Source organism: Anser anser (assembly GCF_964211835.1).
Source record: "Anser anser genome assembly, chromosome: 1".
NCBI lineage: Eukaryota > Metazoa > Chordata > Aves > Anseriformes > Anatidae > Anser > Anser anser.
Genome location: NC_139720.1, coordinates 120363441 through 120385581, shown reverse-complemented (window position 1 = coordinate 120385581; position 22141 = coordinate 120363441). Strand labels below are relative to the sequence as shown.

The 22141-nt window shown below is 50.5% G+C and overlaps 1 long non-coding RNA gene across 1 annotated transcript in view; it reads right to left on the bottom strand.

Annotated features, from left to right (window-relative positions):
* Nucleotides 1–15789: 15789 nt before the first annotated feature.
* Nucleotides 15790–22141, bottom strand: part of LOC310898311 — a 49368-nt gene continuing 43016 nt past the window's right edge. The window contains exon 5 of the long non-coding RNA XR_014583187.1: nt 15790–15939. This is a non-coding gene — a long non-coding RNA (uncharacterized lncRNA). The remainder of the gene's footprint in view (nt 15940–22141) is intronic.

The following is a 22141-nucleotide window of genomic DNA, read 5'->3' as shown; positions in this document are numbered from 1 at the left end:
ACTTCACAATTGTTCTTTTAGCAATGCATTAGTACGCTCTGCTAAACCAGCTCCCCGAGGATAACAAGGTGTATGATAAATCCATGTAACCTTGTTTTCAGCAGACCATTTATCATGTGAAATGGGAACCATTATCTGATGGAACAGAAGAGGGAATACCTAACCATTGGCTTCACAAGCAAGGCCCTTTACGGTGGCTTTCTGGTCACCATCTGGCAATATCTACCATCGCCAGCACATATTGCAAACCCTAACTTTTGGGGAATGGTCCAATCTGCCAGGTATGGCCTGGGGTCAGCCCTTACTCATTAATCCTTCCGCAGGGCTCATGTGGCAGTTTTCTTGCTTTTATTAATTTGCGGGTGTAGATCAGCACTCTTTCAGCGCTAAAGACAGGAAGCAGAGGATGCAATCATTTTGTCCATCACTCTAATTTACTTTCATAGTCTATTTTTCCCTTTTAGTTGCTTGCACATTTCCCATAAATGAGAGGTAGGTTTTCCATCAGTTTTGTCTTTTGGGACTCCAGCCTGGAATAAAGCAAAGAACATCTCCTTTTAGGTAACATTTTTTTCTTTTGCAGCTTATCCACAATCTCCTGTCAAAATTTTCAGTTTGGTGTTCTCCTAATTGACCCGATGCTAGAATTACATCATGGACTGATCCCCCCAGGGCAGCTCCCACGAGCAATATGATGACTCCCCTTTAGATTAAAAGGTGTCCCTGCTAACAATCGGGATTGTATTCCTGATGTAAGTACCTCTAGGTTGGAGGTTAGTGAAGGTAGGGCTGTACACACTGTTGAATAGCCAATTGTCTCAAGTGGTGTCCCCCCTCATCTGGATGCTTCCATGTCACCATTTTATTGTCACAGTCATATGGGGAGTAAAGCACTGCAGCTTTACTGCCTCCCATAACTAGTCCCAAAGAGAATAAGATACTTTTCCCTGGGCTCCTTTTGAAAATTGCAGCACCATTGGATTTTGGGAAACTGTGGGCAGAAGAATCACTTCTGGGTGATCCAAGCTGTACACTATCCCCTCCCTGGCCCCATGCTAGCAGTGACCATTGCCCTGATCTTCCCCTGAGCTCCAGCCAGTACAGAGAGGGACCTTCCTTTTCTTTATGTCACATATGTCCTTCTCTGGATTTTGTGTCTACTACTGACCAGACTGAAGCTGAAACCAAAATGGTGGAGTAGTTTTCAGTTTCCACCAAGGGAATGTGCAATTAAAATTATCAGAGTTGCTCTAAATAAAATGCAGGGTCAATTTTTGCTTTCACAGACGGTTTTATTTCTTCCCTGAAATGAGAGCATTAAGATCCTCTCACGTGGAGGCTGTAGTTTCCCCATGTAACAGCGATGATAAGAAACTGCTTCAATGTGCTATTTGTCTTTTTAAGGGTGCCAGGTGGGTCCACTTGTCCGAGGAGTCCTGTGGCTACCCATGGACCTAGCACAGCAGAACCTGTGAAGCACAGACACATGCATTCCTCAAGCACACTGATGGCGATGGGGCTGTGTCTGATGTGAATGACCACACACCAACAGCTCACTCCCCTGGTTTTGACACTCCTAGGACCTGGAAAAAAGCAGCCGAGCAGCCGTGTGGGACAAGTCTCAGAGGCTGCATGTGCTCCCAGTCCACTGCGACTCACAGTCCTGTGGTTTCGGGCCATTCAAGACCCAAAGCAAACAGATGCAAATACTCGAGTGGAGAACTGATGCTTTTGGTGTTTGTCCATCTCTAAGGCTCCTTGGTAACCCACTTTTGGAAAACCTCCCATATCCTGCTTCCTCTTTGCTGAGGCATCTGATGCCTAATAGCTGCGCTCCTTCATGGCCAATTTTCCGAACAGTTGGTGTTTTGCTGCTTTCACTTAAGATCCCCATTCAGCACTGAACTGGGGCAGGGTTGAGGGGAGAAAAGTATTTAAAGAGCAGCGCTGATTTCATGCACACAGATGCAGTCCTCTATGGCACAATAAAAAAAAAAAAAAGGAAATAGTCTGTAGATATTCCCTTCTGTTTACCTAGCAATCCAGCAGCAGATTTCCCTTTGTGCTGCGTGTGATTTTTGCAGCCTTGCCTCCACATAGGAATGGCTTTTTCTTCTGTGGGAAAGGAAGCGTCCCCGTTGCACGCTGCAGGAGCCTGACTTTTTTCTTTGCTTGTTTTTGCATTCACCTCCCGCACGGCTCCCGGAGGCTCCGTGCCTCACGATGGCAATCCTTTCAGTGGCAGACCGGAGGTACGAACTAGCAGCGCTTCCCACGAGAGTCAGAAAATCACTGCTGGGGCTCGGGGGCTGTGAGGAACTCTGCTGCACGCAGCCAGGCAGAAATCTGCCCACCCTTCCCACCGGGTGGCATGTGAATTACGGATGTGCCCAGAGAATGATTTACTAATCCAACATCCTCCCTATTCCAGTTTGCAAAATGTCCATCAGCAGACTGCAAGCATCTCACGTTTATTTCTCCCGGCTTTTACTCCTTAATGAACGAGTTTCACCGGGAGGCACTGTGAAAATTCCACGTCTGATTTGGTATTTGTGGTCATGTTGGCACATTTCCTAAGGAACCTGAAATCATTTATGTTGCTTTATTGGCTACCTGCTGTAGCTAATTAACAACGTGAATTAGCAGGGAACAATCCCAAATTCAATTTCTGGAAAAGCACCTAGTTCACCTGTAATTTTCCCCGTGATTACAAGATACCAAATCACATACACAGCGTAATGTGTACGATGCATACGATATGTGTGTGTGTGATGCACATGTACGAAATACAAAGCTAAGCATTATCGCAGATAAGAGCTCACTGACATTAATCCGCTTCAAATCATTGTCCAAACTGCTTCAGAGTCAAGCATGCGTTCAGTGACCTTGCAGAACACGCGGTTCCTTGGCTGACACCACACAGAAATAAGCGATGAATACGGCCTTGCCAAAATAGACACGTGGGAAGGGTGGGCTAGAGGCGAACCCAAACAGCAAAGCCTGTAGGAACGGACCATACATACCACTTACTCCTTCCTGTGAAGTAACAGTAATCAGACTAATTGCTAAGTACCTGAGCGAGACATTGTGCCAGGGCTGCTCCTGGGGAAGGTCCTGCTTCTGGGGGAGCCACGAGGAGCAGCCCTGAACCAGCGGGGATGGGAGGTCAGCATCAGGGGTATGTGCAGACGAGGCCCGTGGCAGCAGGAGGGAGCCCTGCAGTCCCCGAGGGAGACCTAAGGGAGGGCCGGGAGGTTGGGATGCGGTGACCAGCGTGACAGGGTGCCGGGCAGACTCCGCATTGAAAGCGTCTCTGCCAGTTCCTTGGAAACGACCGAGGACTGAAAGCATCAAAGAAATAAAGCTGTTGCCAGCTGGAGGAACAATAGGCGAGCCGGAGCTATCTTTAGCCCAGGGGATTAAATTCAAATTGCAAATGCAAAGGCCTCCCTGCAAGAAAAGGCCTCGCCGTGCTACCCAGCGGCAGCGTGAGCGCTGAGCACAGCCCAGCCCCGCAGCCCCGGCTCATCCCCTGCCCGAAGGAAGGAAGGAAGGAAGGAAGGAAGGAAGGAAGGAAGGAAGGAAGGACGATAGCCCCCCTCAGTCTGCAGGCAGGGGTTTTGAGTCCCCTTCACCCATTTTCAGCCTGCACTGAGGGCCGTGGAGCACCACGGACTGCTGAACGTGAAGGGCACAGCCAGCCCCAGGAGCACAGCAGCGGTTTTGGTGCGCTCAGTGGACTTGCACTAAACCCAGCAAGGAGCCGGGGCACTCTGCCACCGAAAAAGCCGCTTTGAGCCTGGCTCCTGTGAGTATCAAACTGGAAAAAGCACCACGCTGTATTGAAGGAGCTGGAAGTTAGGGGCTGCAGGCACAGCAAGGAGAGAGCGCGTACAGCTTTTGCCTGATAACTTGCCTAATGAATTGCAGACTTCTAAGCTGATTTGTTCAGCTGGGGAAATCCCACAAACACCTCACACCCGAGTGCTCGGAAATTGGTTTAATAACCTCAGCGCCCGTAATGAAACACCACCGTGGAGCAGAGGTCCCAGGTCTCACCTCCACGTGCGGCTGCGTGTTACGGAAACCAACTTCCCTCTGCTTCCACCCAAGGGTTTGGAGGAGTTTTTTAGAGTCACAATAAAGATTTTTAATGGCAGAGTAAATGATAGTTTCAGGAGATCAAGTGTGCAGCCGTCCAGCCACGGCTATGTGCAAAACCTGCCAGCGTTGCCGTGCGTTTTAACTCCGTGCTGCAGCCATCTGAGCTTTTATGTTTGTTATTTCATTTTTAAGCAGCCATTTAGCAGTATCTGGAGGGCATTCGCCACTCTAATACTTAGCCTGGATGCACGTGAAAGGAAAGGCTTTAGCAGGTGACTGAGCTCTTTTAGTAAAAAGAAAAAATTCCTGCTCCATCGAGGTAGCTGCTGAGGTGCCGGAGCTGGAGGAGAAGGCAGGGAGAGCTGCACCTTGGCTCCGGCTCCGCATGCTGCAGAATGTGAGGAGAGCCTGGCTGGATGCACGATCCCTGCCACAGCAGCGTGCCGACAGCCTCCAACCGCTGCTGCCGCCCTTGCAGGGGTCAAGGCAGAAGTGCCGGCGCACGGGGGGTTAATGGCGAAGTTACAACTCCAGTTGTTAAAATTCACGAGGTGTAAAATACAAATTGCACGTGGTAGATGAGCTGTCTTTAAAGTTTATATAATGCTTTCTCCCCCAACCCCCGTTCAAAGGGCTGCTGGCGCAAGCTAATGAGAGCTCACAAAAGGGGGATGCGCAGCCTTCACGGGACACAGATTACACGGGGGGCTCAGCCGGGGCCGTCCGGGCTGTGGTTACAGATATATGGCAGCAGGGAGCTGGGGAAACCCACATCATACGTACGCATGTGCAGTCAGGTCAAAATTAATAGTTCGTGCTCACTTCTTCCTCTCCTCAACCTCCTGAGTTCTAAAGGTATTAAGCACTGTCTTTGAAGTTTATGCTCTTTTGTTTGATTATTCCCACAGCTCAGTTTAAGTAATTTTCTTATCAAAAACCAAAAAAAAAAGAACAGCAAAACATTTTTAATAGTTCCCAACACAGTAAAGGTTTTGTGCTTTTTTTTTTTTTTTACAACTAACTCCAATCCCATTTTTTATGCGCACCTTGTGACTTGGCACACAAACACCTTCCAGAACCAAGCTGTTTGCATTCTTGCTCATGCTGTTCCTCCTCCCTCAATCCCACTCCTCTCTCCATCCTGGGGAGACGGGCAGTAAGTAACAAGGGCAGGTATTCCCAGCCAGATGGAGTCCCCAGCCCCATCTGCAAGGGTTCCTCCATGCCCTGGCTGACCCCTGTGTATTCCTGCCCAGAAGTCAATCCCCGAGGGGATTTTACTTACGTAATTCTTTACCCACCCAAGAAAGAGCTAGGGATCAGAGATTCAGTACAGAAGAAAATATGTAAATATCCAGAGCAACTAGAATGAGCATCAGCTTATGCATAGCTGACTGAATTGAACACAAACAATGATTGAGAATAGGATGGGCTGGAAGACGAAATTTAAATATTTATCCTAAATGCTCTTTCTTTGCATTTCTTGAAATAAATTATTCCCAGCAATTGCAGGCAGAGATTGTTGATTAATTCCAGCTAAGGCAGAGAGACGGGAGAAATTGCCGTACATCATCTGTTTCTGAGTTTCAAATGGGGCTTTTCATTTTTCTTTGTAGTCTTCATGATTGGGCTTTTCGACTCCAGAGTGATCTGTGGGTGGTTTGCAAGGGAGTTTGCTGCTTGCATCATATGGGCAGATATAGAGAGCGAAGCACCATCACGCGTACCGGGTGAGGAGGATTATCTTTCCACTCAGAAGGATTGAAACACGGGCTCCGACCTGGCGAGAAGGTACCAGGGTGAGCAGCACAGATGCCCTGAAGATGGCAGGGCCCTGCTCAGAGGGACCCATGCTGGGGCCATCCGCACCCGCATCCCTCTCAGCCGCTGGCAACAGCAGCGAGCAGCAGAGTTGAGGCTGAAAGGAGGCTGCTGTCACAGCTGGTTGAGCCCCGGCTGACAGAAAAGCCCCGGGGCCACTGGCAGTCGGGCATAAATTAGAGCAGTGGTGGAGCTGCTTTCGTTTATCCACGGGCACCGGTCCAGCCCCAGCTGCTTCACCAGCGGAGGAAGGTCTCACAGCAGCCCGTCCCGCCTCGCCTGCCTGGCCGCTTCCCGACTCAGCCTTCCCCTCCCTGGGCTGAAACGGGTCCAGCTGTCTTATGGTAGCAAACCACGAACTGGTAGGGCCGGTATCCCGTTGGTTTTGGGGAGGCTGCAGCATCTAACCGGGTCTCAGATGGAGGGGACATCTCACGTAAGGCACCGTCATTCCTCGGTGTGAATTCAGTGAGGGAGCTATGGAAACTGTCCACACAGCTATGGAAAAAGGTGCTTTGTAATTCTTTTTCAAGCCTCGGGTCTGGGAGCTGAGCCTTGCGTGCCCTCTGAATCGCTGCGAGCAGCTGTGCTGCAACGCACATTAAGAAAGAATGCAACGGCTTAAAAAAAAAAAAAAAAAGCTGAAGAAAAAGCTGTCATACCAGCTAATCCCTCTCAACCCCAGAGAAAGCCTGCGCTGGGGTCTCACGTGGCTGCTCCCTCCGTGGCCCTGGGCCCACCGCCCCATGCCCGCAGCACAGCGGCCACACTCGGGGGCGCCCGGCCAAGGCACCAGGCAGCTGCCATGCACCATCCCCGCTCCCTCTGCTAGGGGATTTTCTCACGTGCCGGCCCAAGCCCGAGTCCAAATTACCCCTGTGTGGTCCCAGGGCAGGACCTCAGCGCTCAGCGTGCGGCCGTGAACGCAAAGCACGCCGAGCACCGCCTTCCGAGGGCACCAAAAGCCGCGGCAGGAGAGCGGTGCCTGCCCTGCAGCAGCACGCCAGGGCTCTCCCCAGGCCACCGTATGCAGCTCTTCTGACTGCTCCTAGCTGCGGGCAAAGCTCAGGCACGAGTAACAGAGCAGCATGTCTGGCTGGCAGCACACGCCGTACCCATCCCGAGCAACGGCTGGGAGGGAAAGGGAGCACCTTCGCCTTCCCCGCTGTCACCGGGATTCAGCGAGAGCCGCGCGGGGATTTGTAGCGGAGCCTTTGCATGCAGCACTGTTGCACACTGCAGGCAGGAGCGCAGCACACGCTGACACAGATGAAATAATTCCCCAAAAGCCGAGGCTTTGCAGTACAAAACAGATTCCCCGCACGCCCCCAAAACGTTACCGCCTCTTCAGTGAACGTGGAAGCCTCGCTGATTTCTCTGTTTAAAGGCATTTCTAATGCTTCCCTCTGATCTAGTTTTCTCTCCTGTAATCAGCGAGAGTGAGACCTTGGTTTTTTTCTGGAAATCCAATCAGAGGCATCTCTGCATCTTCAAATACTCCATTAGACGTGGAAGTCCTCCCTGCCCGCTTACACCAAACAATGGTCACTGGGGAGCGATTCCTTACAAAAGCGTTGGCAGCACCTAGCAGAAGGAAAGTCTTTTTATTTTGGCCGGAGCTTTGAAACACTGAGATAACATCAGCAGCACATTAAGGCCAGAGCGTTCCTTTCCTCGATTTTCAGTACTCATCCCGGTGCTTTTGATGAACAGCCCGACAGAGCCAAGAGGCAGCAGAAACTTCCCCACAGGAGGGTGGCACCGGGCACGGGGGCTCGGGAAAGCAGCCCTGTGGGCTCGAGGAGCCAGGATCCCCCTGCAGCAGCGGGTGGAAAAGGTGCCTGGCAGCAGCCACGGCCTCGCCAGCAGTGCTCTTCACGCAGCCAGCATCAGTAGGGCTGGGCACAGCTAGCACCGGCACTGAAGAGAAACAAGAGGCTATTAAACCGCTAGCAGAGCCCGTGGGGAAAGAGCCTTGCCGGTTCAAGATACACAGAGGGATTTTAAAACCCAGGCTTAGGGATAAAAAGCAAAAAGAGGTTGCCGGGAGGCAGTGCCTTTCAAGAAACCTGCAATGGAGTGACCACCTGAGGTTAATCCGGGCAGAGTGGGTGGCAGGCATAAGGAATTACTTGATTGCGGGGGACGGACTGGCTGAATAAGGGATTTATTTGTGAGAAGGGCAGAAAAGGAGGGTTAGGGGAGCAAGCAACTTGGTGGCGAGCCTTTTCACAGTGAGTGACTCACCACAGTTTCTAATGAGCAGAGGGGGACTCAAGCTGACTGCCTTTTTAAAGCCATTTTGATAACGCCGGCCGCGACGCAGTCAGCTATTTGTTTGCGCCTACTGGCAGGGACAGCAAGTCGCTAGCCAGCGTAATCCTCCGGCGCTGTCAACTCATTCAGAGGTGTCAGCCCCAGCATCTAAAAAGGCCCGGACCGCGTCCCAGCAGCCAGCTATTTAAATGCCTCGTGCTCTTTTGTGCTCTTTCTCTCCTTCTGCCCTCTCTTCACCCCATTCTTCCCCCCACCCTGGGCTGGGGAGGGGGGAGCGGCTGCTTGCCCATCGCCCGCGGCCGGGGATCCCCGGGTGACCTTCGCATCGCCTCGCTGCCAGTTCACTGAGCTGCCCTTCCCGATCAGCATCACCGCCAGCCAGCGCGCTCCAACGACGGCAGATTAGTTATGGGGGGGGCAGAGCGCCGGGGGGTTGCTGGCAGGGGGGGCTGAACCCTCCCCGGATATTTTAGGAGGCTTGCCCACTCATTTGCAGTGACGGGGACGTGTGGGAATGCCTGCTTCTCTGGTAATTTTGACAAGAGCAGAGTCTTTCTTAAAATAGCACGAAAGCACCGCAGCGCAATTAAGCGCGGCCCAGAGAGCAGCCCTGAGCTCGCCGCCCCAGCCAAGCGCTCTTGGCCAGGAACGCGGCGAGCCTTTAAAGCAGCACGTTCACAGACCAACGCCGCTTCCCTCCTGGCTTTTTGGGGAGCTTCAGTTGCTCCTCCGACGCTGATTCATCCTTTTTCCATAGGTACTCCAAATCACTCGCAACCTCGACAATCCCACGGCCCCGTCTGGTGTCCCAGCATGCCAGAGCCGTCACTGTCACCCTCTGTGCAGCCCCGTGTCACCGGGAGCTGCTGGTGGGACAAGAGAGTCCGGGCCAAACCCCTGCGAGCACAGGGACATCGTCTGCCTCTCCCTCAGGGCCACAGATGACAAGGCTGCTTGTGCTTTGCCAGAAGCCCTGGTGCTGGATCGCCTCAGAGTGGGTGGACGCTGGGAGTGACAGTAGACTGTTTTTATTAGATGCTTTTATTAATTATTATTTATATTGCTGTCACTTCTTCTCCCAGGAGTTTCTGCAGCCTCGCCTTTGGGTACGAGCCATCTCTGGCAGACATCTCATGGGAGATGGGGGTCTTTGCGTGATAAGGGGCACGCTCCATTTTCTTCCCTGAATTTGCTGCCCATATTCCATGCTGCAAAACAGAAAGTCAATTGCTTGTGTGCCTCGCAGCTCCAAATCTGCTAAAGGCATGCAAAATATACCGTGCCTTTACGTGTATATTGGAATATATAGTGTCCAATCTGCCTGGAGACACAGATACATCCACGCACATTTGATCTCTGTACAGAACTGCCCACATGTCCCCCTCTGGCTCCAGCTGTCTGACAGCTCCTGTTATACCCCGTCCTCACCCCTCTGTGAGAAGGGTGGCTCCAGAATGACCCGCTGAGCGCTGCCATCTCGGGGCAAGGCGACTGCATCTGCCCTGCAGGCTCGAGGAAGGGTGGCAGGCAGGACATCAGTGGCCTGGGCGATTTGTGCTGTTTAAGGCAGCTTTGGTGGCTGCTGATTCCAAAAGCTCTGTCTAAAAGGTTGGTTTGGATTCAGTGCCGCTCAACCCCATCCGCAGCCCGGGAGAAAAGCGCAGCTGATGCTGAGCTGGGCGAGGGACCCCGCGGGGGGAATTGCCAACGTCACCGAGCTCCCGCCACGTGGATATAAATAAGCCTTCCCGACAGCTGCTGGGTCCCCACCATTTTTCCCTGCGTGATCTTTGGTCGCTGTTAACATCCCGGATGACTGGAGGTCTAGCTGGAAGGGAGCAGACGCTCCGCAAGCGGCACCAGAAGCCCCTCACCCTCCCATCACAGGCGGCGTGCACCTCCCAGGGACACTGCCTGCACGTGAGCCGGCTGACAGCAAGGGTTTGGACGAGGGGCAGACGTCCCCCTCCTGAAAAAATACGCCCTGCCACCAACTCTCATTAACAACGTCCCGCTCCTGTGGTTATTTTTAAAATGAGGCGGAAAAAACAGGCTGAAGTTACGTGTTTATCCATACAGCTGTGGAGAATAACATCGTAAAAATAACAAGCAAGCTTGTTCCTCTGGTCGTGCCTCCCTCCCTCTCAGTGAAAGATCCTCACTTCAAAGGGAAAATGTGAGCCCCCCCTCCCCCCCTTCTGCATTATTTTTTCCCCTGAAAATGTTTTTCCTCCGCGTTTCCAAAGCATTGCCCAATTAATTACTTCTAGACAGCATCTCGCAGCACGGCTGAGCAATAACGAACAGATCCTTGTGGCTCACAAGCTGGTGGCTTAAAAAAAATGACTTTTAATCAGCCGAATGAGCACAGGGGCAAAGCCTATTGAACTCGAGCGTAGCAGAGAGCCCAGAGCAGCACCAGGAGCAGAGCGTGGCTGCTCGGTGCTCGGTCTGGCCAGCGGCAGGAGCCTTCTCCCGGGCAGATCCCTGGAAGAGAATCATCAGGGAGCCACCTCGTGCACGCCGCTGCCGATCCCAGGCTGCTCATCAGGCAGTGAAATGGTTTGTGAAATGTTACGGCTCCGTCCCTCTCCTGCTCGCTCCCTTTTAAAGCCCCGTTTTTCAACCTGAGTGACTCCGATGAAAGCAGTCGGCACATGCTCCCCCTCCTCCACCAGCTCAAGGAAAGGTGCAGCAAAACTTCAGCTCTACCGACAAAAACCACGAAGCAGAAGTTGTGCTTGCCCTCCAGTGTCCCTGCTGCTTTCTCATTACAAACATTTTGGGACCAGCACTATCTTTTTACTCTCTGTACAGCATTAAAGCACAGAGATCATCAGCATGCTTGCAATTTGCTCCCACAGCCTGGGTAACATAGGAGTAATAACAATTCCCACTCCATTTTCTGGTCCTGTTCCTAAACAGGATGGATGGAGACTTTTGTGAAGCGCACAGCTCTTTGTTCCTAGGTTCCCTTGAGGTCTCAGACATTAAGATCCTTCAACATCTCCTTGCTACACACTTCAAGCGCTTTTTCTCCTAGCCAGAACCTGCCATCAGGAACCACATCCTGCCTCTGTATGCCTCTCTCTCTCGCTACAGAGCTTTGTTTAAATATATATATATGTATACTTAACTGTGTACAGTTAAGGCCCAATCTGCTAATATTCTGGCAGTTAGCAACATGCCTCTCACACAGAAAATGCCTCAAAGCGCTGTGCAATTTTACTTACAGATTGCATCTTCCTTAATCTGATCAGTGAAATAATATTTACCATACTGGGTTCGTAGGAATCCTGTACTTGGGGTGAACGCTGGGAAATCTTTAGCAAAGACATCGTGCTGCCTTGCTAAAATTTCAAAACTCTGCAAGCGTCGACCTGTGTGTGGGTTGAAGATGACCAGCTCGTGAAGACGCTGTTACGTTTTCCTCCTCTCAAAATTTCAGTATACTTTGCTGGCAGCTTCAGAAAAAAAAATGCAGCTGGCTCCTCCGATCACCAGTGAATCACCTGGCCCACACATCAAGCATTGCCTCCTCCGGGGTGGAATGCAGCATGAGACGTTATGCAAAATTAATTAGCGTTGCACAGGTTGATTAAAAGCACTTCCTAGGGCAACAGGCTGTTTCTGCCTCTCCTTTTTTAATTATTTTTATTTTTTAACAGAAAAGGAAAGGAAGAGAAGGGATGAGATTCCCCCATAACTGATGACTACAGAGCAAACCTGTGACTTCGGTGAGAGGTTCGTACCAGCTGCTGTTAAAGTTAATCTCCACCCGAGAAATGATAGCTCTCCCAAAAGCCATAGCCATTTCACTCCAAGAGCTTGCTGTGATCTCTCCCGTGTTTCTTGCGCTAGCTGGGCACGACAATACCAAGCCTTGGACCTCCAGTTTGAGAAATTGCTTGTATTGTCTGCAAGTGTCACAATCACATTATCATCCATAATTGGCAGTGTACGGAGGAACTTCTTGGGGCCCTGCTAGCTCGCCACGGTCTGTCCCTTCTGCTTTGACCATGCTTGATGCAATACAGGGAGTACAAATGTGGCTTGATTGGATTAAGGCCTTTATTTCTGTGAGGTCTGCTACTATTCACAGAGGTTTAATTAAATTTGTGACCTCCAAGTGGTCAGGGAATGTGTGTCAAGTCAGACACATAGGAAAACTGATTCACGCTGCAAAAGCTTTGGAGGTGGACAATGCCATTTGAATCTTTCATGACACTGATACCAAGAGAAGGGCCACGGCAGCATCAAGTGGTGCGGTTCTACTGAGCCTCTGGGCTCGAGCTGGGAAGGTGCAGGAGCCCAAGTGAAGGCCAGAGCTTCTCTTTTTATCCCCACCTGATCTTTACTGCTTAGTTGGTCCAGTTACACCAGGGCAGTGAAACTGAGAGACTGCATCTGTGGCAGAGCCCGTGGAGCAACAGCACTGGAGGGCTTGGTGCTGCCTCTCCCTTCTCTCACACCCCAACCCACAGACGCTGGCAACTCCCTTCCTTAGAGCAATCCCTTCCTTTATCCACTCCCCTCTCGGTCTCCTGCTTGCCCCACACACAGCAGCTCTGCCCTGCTCCAGCGCTTGGTGGAGAGAAAGCCATGCATGGACCCCTCCACGCAGATAAGGCCCCTCCATGCAGATAAAGTCTCCCTGTTGTTGGAGAGAGGGGCAGGAAACACAGCAGCACAGCAGATCCTGCAGTGGAGACATGCCAAGTGAGGCACGAGATGAGTCTTGTGGACTTCGTGGCCTCGGCACCTAGTAATTTTGGCAGCGCTGGGTAGGGCAGACTTTTCAGATTGTAATGCTGCCTTGGTCTAATTGCATTGACAAATGCAATTTGTCAATGAAAAAAATTGCTACTTCAAACACTGTGGGAACACTGGTGTGAGTTTGCCAGTACTTTCCAGTCCACTACTTTGGAAAATGGGTATGTAGTCCCCGTATCACCACTGGAAGGAACCTCTTTGTCTGGTTTTCCAGGGAGCTGGTGGGCCCTCTGTTGTTGCTCATGGCAGCCTGGTAGGGACTTTTCCAGAAACACGGATTTCACTGAAAGCAGAGACAGAACAGGATGTTGCCTCCAGGGAGACGGCAAGAAGCCTCTCCTTTCTGAGAAAACATCTCTTTGAATGCGAGAGAGGAGAGAAAGCAGATGTGTCTCAGGGATGAAGGGAGGGAGACTGTACCTCAGCATGTCTTTAGCCGAAAAGGATAGACGAGTTGTAGGCAGAGGTAGTATCTTTCATTAAACAAAGCAGTGCAGCTGGGAAAACAGCACGGCTTTTGGGAACGCAAGCCCTTCGTCAGGTCTGAAATAGAAGCAACAATCTCTCCGAGGTAAATACGGGTAAAGACAGTTGGGTTTATGCTAATCCATTGGTTGATATGAGAGAAATGATAGCTGGTATCTGCAGAGCAGGGGGGGAGTGATAGGAAGAGGCAAATATTATCAAGGCAGTGGTGCTCAGTCTGAAAGGAACAATGGGGCTACATCCTGCCCCCAAGCCAGAGAAGAGCCGGGGGCACTGGGTGGTCTGCAATCCAAAGTAATGAGAGCCATTTATGCTGTGTCAGACGGGGACCAAGTGAGGAGGAGAAGACCTGCACCGCCACACAACAGCAAATCAGTTAGCACCAGGACGTAGTCACAGCACGGAGGGTAAAGGTGGAAGCAGAGGGACATCTGACATGAAAGAGGGGCGCCGTGACGGTGGAGGAGGGAAGCAGAAGATGAGGAAGCAGAAGAATGGAGCTGGGGAAGACAAGGAGTGACTGATAAAAGCACAACGGTGGGGGATGAGAGAAGACACACAGAGGGAGTTGTAAACAGTTGACAGATTGGGAAGCGCTCTGTAGGTGTTGAAAGGAAATTATAGAAAAGAGGACACACTTTTCTAGGAGGGAGGGAAAGACACTGCAGCTAAAAGAGAGCTCATAAATACTGCAAGGAGTGAGGGGAAGACACCTAAGCAAGGATCCCACCAAAACAAGGCTCCTGTCCTATCTGCCAGTCAGGTGTTTCCTCTAACAAAACTGGTTCAGGGATCCAGAAGGAGCAGGTCAACCACCTATAACAAGCAAGAAACATTTAAAATGCCATAAAAAAAAATAGTTAAAAATGAAAGGCAAGAGAAGCCTGAAAAGAAGCCCAGAGAGGCTCCGACTGAAGTATTTCCAAATGCAGCAGGATTGGACCATCAAGAGGGCTTCTTTTCCAAATGTAAATAAATATGATGAAAATACACACATCCTGCAAAACAGCAAAGGATACTGTACGGTTTCAAAACAGTGTCTTATATCTGCAGGCAGCCCCTCTGCATATTTCTTTTTCCGTTGCTTCAAACTGCTACGGAATTGCAGACACACAACTTGGACAAATGTCATCTTATTAGAAGACATTCAGGATGTGTGTCTGTCATTTAGGATGAATTAAAATCTTGGAGATGAAATTGCCTGCTATCCTGAGGCACACACTGAGGTATATCTCAGCTTATTTTTACTCTGGTGGTATATGCTGGAGACATTGTCTTGTTCAGAGTGTCAAAAAAATCAGTCTTAACTTTGGCAAAATTGTAAAATAGCAATATTTTGTGTATTTGTTGTAACATGCATGCTTCTTCTCAAGCTTTGGCTTTGTGTCCTTATTGGGTTGGAGTTTTTTTTAACTATGACCCTAAATCTTACTGTCCTTACCCCTTAAATACAATAATCATACTTAATGTGGAGAAGGACACTCAGCAAATGGTCCTAGAGCTTTAAGATTTCTCTTCAAGGGCGTTATCAATAGTCTCTTGGCGAAAGAGCTCATGGCTTTCCTTCTGTCTGATGGTGCCCAAGTGACTCTGTAGTTTAAGCAAATAGCTTAGCAAATGTATTTCTAAGCAATCATCCTCTACACCATTCTCTGCGCACCAATGCCAGAGAAATACAATAAGTGCCCCACTGCTCAAAGGATCCAATATATCCTCTTCTGTCCTCCAAAGCCTGCAGTTTGTAGTAAATGGCCAGTAAATGGCTATCAACTCAGTACCTGCCCTTGTCCCCTCTACGCATTGCTGAGGTCTTCACAAGGAAGCTTGTAGGACAGTGGTCAAGGTTTGGAAAAAAGCATGTTTGCATATATCAGGCACCCAGCACCGCCTGCTCAATTTAATCATTTCCCCAACTTATGGCAATCAGATAGTGAGCCCTATAGTCCACCTTAGCAGCCACCATGGCTTTGGGTCACAAAAAGAAGGGCCATGATCATGCTTGGTCCTCTGATAGCATCCTGCCCAATTCACAGAGCTTCTCACCTGGGCCACCTGTGATCTTGGTCCGTTGCATCCCATGGGTACAGGCAAAACTCACTGCCATATCAAGATAATTCAGCCAACAGCCACCATCTCCTGGGGCCATCTGTGTTGAACCTGCAGATCTTCCTCACTACATAAGGGGCCGGCTGGCCATCAGCCTGTTTGCCAGCTGGGCCTCCGCATAGCTACCCCACGTCAGCAGCAGATGGCTGGATCCACAGCACGTGTGGTAGCTGCCAGCACCTTCCCCGCGAGCAGGATAAGATCAGATGGACTCACGTGCTGCCCTTCCTGGCGCTGATTCCCAATGGACGCTTCAAGGTCAGGGATGGCTGAACAGAAGTCATCCCTGCTTGGGGCCATGAGGGTGACTGTCTTCCAAGCTGGTTGTTGTGGTCTTTCCTTTTCCAGCATCCCTGTCTCAGGAGCCCTCCCCTGCCAAAAAGCAGAGTCTGTGTTGCAGGAGCAAGCACAAGAAGGTACTGGAGTATCTCATGATGAAACCAACCCTCTCTTCTTGCCAGTGCCTTCCACATACTGCTCTTGTCACTGACTTTTACTGAGATATACCCTTTTGCCTGTCTGAGAAGCCTGCGTGTCCAGGTGCACAGGAAATTGCCTGGTCCCCAGTCAGTTCCTTCTCTCTGCACTGGACAATCTGAGCAGATCCTGGGGAATGCTCCACATGGTTTGGGACATGGTGGTTCGAGTTCATCTTCCATGCTGGCTGAACTCAAATGCAGAATTAAATCCATAGTAATTCATTGTTTCTACTTCTTGTTACAGCCAGTGGCACTGGCAAAGGAGACCTCGTTGCTGGCTGCATTTCTTTTACACTTTTTACAGGTTTCTGCAGCCAGCAATGGCTTTAAGAGAGGGTTTCTCCAACCTGTGAATGCCCTTTTTGAACTGTCATATCTCCCATTTCACAGAGTCTGGCAACCAGTCCCCGTATGAAACCACAATATATCCTTTTCCCTTGTTCAGGGGGACTTGTTCTTTAATATATCCTGTCATGAAAATCTGCACGGTGACAGAGATGAAAGGGTCATCATGCCAGAGTGTGAGTCACCTCAGGTTGCTGACATTACAGGATTATAATCCTGTCGTGTAATCTATTCACCTGTGTCACTCCAACTATTTGACTTAGGGTGTGTGAGTCTGCGGGACAGATCCTGGCTGCAGTATCATTGTGTATGAGGCTTGTAGCCACGTGGTTTTTCATCATTGTTGCTGGATAACATTAAGATGGGTGTTAAGACATTGCTTATCTGAGGTTTTTGAAGGCAAATATGGCCTTCAGCAAGGAGAGGGCTCCCTGTGGCTGTCCTATGCTGTGTAACATGGTGGAGAAGGGTGACCTCTCTCTCAGTGCCTTTCTCATGTGACCTACCCAAAAGGAGGAAAACAGTTCTCCCCAATGGCCTACTTTAATGACTTTCTTTTTCTGTTTTTGTTTCTGAGAAAGTTGGGAGGTTTAATTTTTCTTAACAATCAGCTGAAGTCTGAGGCCTTCAGTCGGTGCTTACTAAATCTTGCCGAACTTAAAGGGCCTCGCCTGACTAAAACCAAAATAAAAACTGATTAGAGTCTTTAAGATTTACATTATTTTCCCTAATTGTCCTATGATTGTGTGTGTCATTTCCCCTTTGATGTATTTTCCACCTGTTGGGTGTTGCAGTACCTTCCACGTTCTTCTTACAACGCGTCCAAGCCAAGGAGCCCAAGCAAAGGCCTACATCTAATGTTGGTCGCTCTCGGCTCTTTTTGAGGCCTCTCACATGGCTTGTGGATAAAGTCTTGAGCCTGGAAATATGGAGGTTAGCCAGAGACGTGGTGACCCAACTTCATCACCCCCTGCGAGGCCAGCGGCCTTGAGCTGGGCAGGCACTGGCAGGACATTGTGTTAGCAGCGCTCCCCTTCACACCGGCTGGTGCTGTGCGGGCTGGGCCTGGCAGGGCCAGCTCCTGTAGAGGGAGAATGCTGAAAGGGGAACAGTATTTCCCTCTATCAGCTGTCTCTTATCCTCAAGAAATCTGCCACATGCCTAGTTGTCTGTGGTGTGGCAGATGCTCCTCAGCTGGGAGGTGCGGTGTTGTACCCCAGCATTACTTACAGCAGTCCCGGGGCCCTGACTGCTGATGAATACCAGCAATGCCCCACATGTAACGAGGACTTTACCTCTTCCCAGCTTGGAGAAGAGGAGGCCTGTGAGCAGCACCATCGCTTATAAGTAACTGCGCCTTTCAACTTCAATGACACGTCGCATCCATCCTTGAGCTCTTCCAAAAACTCCCTCCTGGGACTTTGCTTTCCTCGTAACTTGGTGTGACATGCATCAGCAAGGAGGCAGAGGAGGGTCTCCCTCAGCATCCGCTATGCCTCCTGTAAATGAAACAGCTGGAGTGGGGGCAAGGAGGGGGTTGTGGCAGAGAAAATAAATCACACCCTGTGTGTACGATGCCAGCGAGGCTCCGGAGCGGTTCTTTGGGCCTTCGCTAAGGGGAATTCATATCCTCCATCGTTCAGGGACATGCTGTCAAACAGCGTTGCTTGGCTTGTGCCTCATCCAGCGGCCTCGCGTATTTCCCAGGCCACCCCACTCCAATCTGCTTTCACAAAATGGTTTTTCCCTTTTGGGGAGGGGAGGAAAAAAGCAGAAAAGCAGACCCAGGAAGCACATTGGAAAGACCACCCGAGGGCTGCGGGAGGAGGGCAGGCAGCAGGTGAGCAGGAAGGACTGGGGGCAGGCTGAGCACACCAAGCGTTTTCACAACACAGGAATTCAGTGTCTTCCCCCCTTGCACCCTCATCTCAATTTAGCATGTATTCTCCTATGGTGTTGTAATTACTAGGATTACCAAATGAATCTTTTGCTTCTGTACACACCGGGCATTCAGCGGAGCTCTAATAGTTGTCATTAAGTTTTCAGGGAGGTGGGAGAAGATAGATTGAATGCATGCACTCCAGCGCTGCGCAGAGCCCATTGATGGCTGCTGAGTAATGATTTTTTTCTAATTGGTGGAGAGCAGCGGCCCTAATGGATGGAGCCTCTCTGTGCATTTACACTGTCTCCTCAATCAATAACCCTCGCTGCGCCTGGCACGGAGGAGTTCCTGAAAGCCCCTTTGCAATAATGGATTGCTGGAGGTTACACAAACCGCTGCCTGCCGCTGAGTCAGCCCTCCGCCAGGCACCTCACGCGGGACAGGCACAACGGGCAGGGATGGCCTGCGGCCCCCGGCACCCCGCAGGCAGTGCGAAAGGGTTTTGCTGCCTGCAGAGCCCGTGCAGGCTTGCAGGAGTGGGGACAGCTGGGAGGCTTTTTATTGGCTTTGCCTCGGGAAGTTTGGCTTTTTACGAGGAGGCTTTGTGGTTTTGTTCCCTCTCATCTTCTTAAAGAAAAATCCACAGGCCAGATCTTGAGTCTTTACTGAGGCCAAAATCATTGAGAGATCAGGCCACACGTCCCAGGCTGTGCAGAGCATGAGTCCAGCTGAGGGAGAGCAAGCTTTGACCCTCTTAAGCCATCATCCTGCACCGCACGTGCGCGGGCTGCTTGTATCTGAGCCTTCAGCATCCCCGTTTTCTGCTTTCCTCTCTGATGGATGATAAGCAAGTAACAGGCGCAAGTTGGCTCTTGAAATTCAGCCTCACCAGTGCATTTTCAAGAAGCAGACAGGTCTGACAGGTCAGGGGGAGACATGATAAAAGGGACGTCATAAGGTATCTAAAAAGGGAGGCTTCAACAGTGTGCCAGCCCAGCTTACCCTTCCCCCCCAAAGAAGAGCCTTTTACTGATAAAAAAAAAATGAAAGGGATTTCCATGGTTTGCTGAGATGTACAAACGACCAGGACTTGGCTTCTTCACTGTTACTCTGTTTCTGGGAGGACCACATCCTCACAGAGTGACATCCTCACTTCAGAGTGACAGCACATTTTCACCGCAAACTTCAAGCCCCCCAGAAAGGTTCCCCTAGCTGGGACCTTTTAGAAGTGAACCTGCCTTAGATATATGGTCTGGACCCCAAAAACTCACAGTTACACCCTGTACCGTGTCTGTTCTTCTTGATTTGTTGTCAAGGCTTTTAAGCTTCATTGCTTGCCTGAGCTTTACCCAGCTACACATCCCAGGCCATAGCCACAGTTTCTGGAAGGGAGGTTCATGTGGGCAGGGGAGGGAGGGCCCCGGGATGGCCCTGCTGGCATGGCTCACTGCTGTCAGTCCTGCTATAAATATGGATGGTTGTGATCTCCTCCGGCACTGAGGCATTTGGCATTTTCAGTTGTCCTCCGCAATACTGCTTGGGCTCCTCAGAGCTTGTAATGCTCCCTGATCCTTCTCCCTGAGACTGAGCATGAGTTTTAAGTTTTGCTCCTGGCTCGCCTTGACTACAAGCTGAAAACACAGAAAGGTACGACGCAAGTGTGGGGATCTGGCCTCAAAACTCAAGACCAAGGCTCAGGCCTCGACCCTGGCACGTGGAACGGCTGCATGGGGCTGTGTTACAGGGAGCATTTAGGTAGCATGATTTGCTGATTCCTCCAGGACAGAGGGCTTAGCACAGAGCAGGTCCCAGCATCCCGGCATCGCTCCTTGGGAACATGGCAGGGGACAGGAGGGCGAGCTAGGTCTCTGCTGTGTCACACACGTCCCTGCTCGGCACAGTACCACTGAAAAGCATCCCCCAGGATGGAGGTCAGCAGAGGCTATTTCTACACTGTCAGGTACACACCTTAGTTTCAGCTGAAGGTGTGGCAAGTAAGAGGGTTGTAGAAGTATTTTTCTTTGATCTTGTGAGGGAATGACTACTGAATTGTTTTAGGAGGTGGAAGTCTGACTCACCCTCACTGTCACTCCTGACTCTTCCTCTGAGTGCAGGGAATGATTTTCTCTCCCTTTTGCAGGGGGGATCAGTCAAACATAAGCCAGTTTCTCTCTGAGCAAGGAATGTCAGAGAGAGGCAGGTGGCTTTGTTCACCTGTTTTTCAGCAGCATCTCTCTCCAAGATGCACAGAGGTCCAGGCTCACAGAAGGCGAAGACTTGGAGGATTTCTGTTGACTGCAGTGTGCCAAAACCCAGAGGGGAATAACCCCCCCCATGCTCTGTGAGATCCTCCTGAGATCCTCCTGATCCCTAGTGCCTGAGATCATCCCTGAGATGCCCAGGGTCATCGTGTCACAGGATGAAACATCCTGGTTTAGGGTCCTGGGGCTGCTCTTTGCCTGGGCCAGAAGTAGCCCGTGTGTCCTAGGTGACAGAGCGCACACCAGGAGGATAGGGTGGGAGAAAGCACGAGGGAGGCACAGGCAGAGTGCCAGTGGGCAGAAAGGGGATATTAAGAAAGAAAAAGGGGCCAGGGAGGCCCTTCTGTAGGACAGAGGATCTTGGAAAGGAAACTCAAATAACTGTGACCATAGGGCAGAGCTGCAATGGCAGAGATGTGGAGCAGGAGCTCTCAGGGCAGCTACTAAACTGAGCTCTGCAAAGGGGAAGGCTAGTAAGAAATTACCTAGATTAGGAAAAGCTCCTTAGCTAGCACAGAAGAAGCCAAAGCAATGGCAAAAGATAGCATTCAGGAGCAGGATCTGGCCCAGCTGTTGGCCCTGACTTGCCAGTGCAGATGGTGACAAAGGGGAAGGATCTGCCTCGTTCACTCTCGGTCATAGCTGTGTTAACTCATCAGTGCTGCAGGACTTAAAATAAATAGCTGGATTTTCAGAGCAGGACCATGATTCACCTCTCATCGAACACATCATGTAAACTAGAGAGGGTCTGGGCCCCATGTCCCGTACCAGCAACATTGATCCTTGGGGTGGGGCTTGCTGATGGTCTCGCAGCACAACTTTGGGGAAATGGAGCACAAGATCGGGGATCCACAGTGCAGCCCGAAGGAACCCAGCCGTTAACTTACACTGCTGCTGCTTCACAGTCCACTGACTAGCAGGTGGCTCAGATCAATCAAACTGGAGACATTTCCATAAACCGTACTTTCTGCCTAGCTTTTGGAACTGGAAAAAAAACTGTGGACACCATCCATGTGCTCAGGCAAGGGGAACTATGGCAGCCAAGGCAGGAATGTTCATGCCTCCCTTTTTCTGCCTCTGTTTTCCTGCAGCACACCCTTTCAGTGCAAGGAGCTATGTGAGTGCCTGCCTATCTGAGAAGCAAGTCAGCAGCGTGAACCAACGCAAGATGCCCTTTCTTGCTCATGGCGATGAACCTGTATTCTTTGTTTATTCTCAGCCCTCCTTAATCTAGAGGCAGTCATCTTCACCTCGGAAGCATAGCTTGCTCTTTGTTTATAAAAAGCACAACCTCCCCACCTGCATTTGTGTTTTCTCCCCTGCCCTGACAGCTCCTCAGGGACTCCAGACCTGTCCTCTGCAACTTCTTTTCCTCACTTAGCTTCTGCTTTAAGAAAGCAATGTCTGCTTTGGACTTTATTATCAGGCAAAACAGGCAAACGAGGATCTTCCCAAACTATCCCTCAGAACAAACCCCCAGTTCACATAATTTCAGCAGAAGAGCTTACAGTGCATGACGTGGGGATACCCATTTCTATTATGGAAAAAGAAAAGAAAAAAAAAAAAAAAGAAAAGAAAAGAAAAAAAGAAAGGAGCTGTCTGAAAGA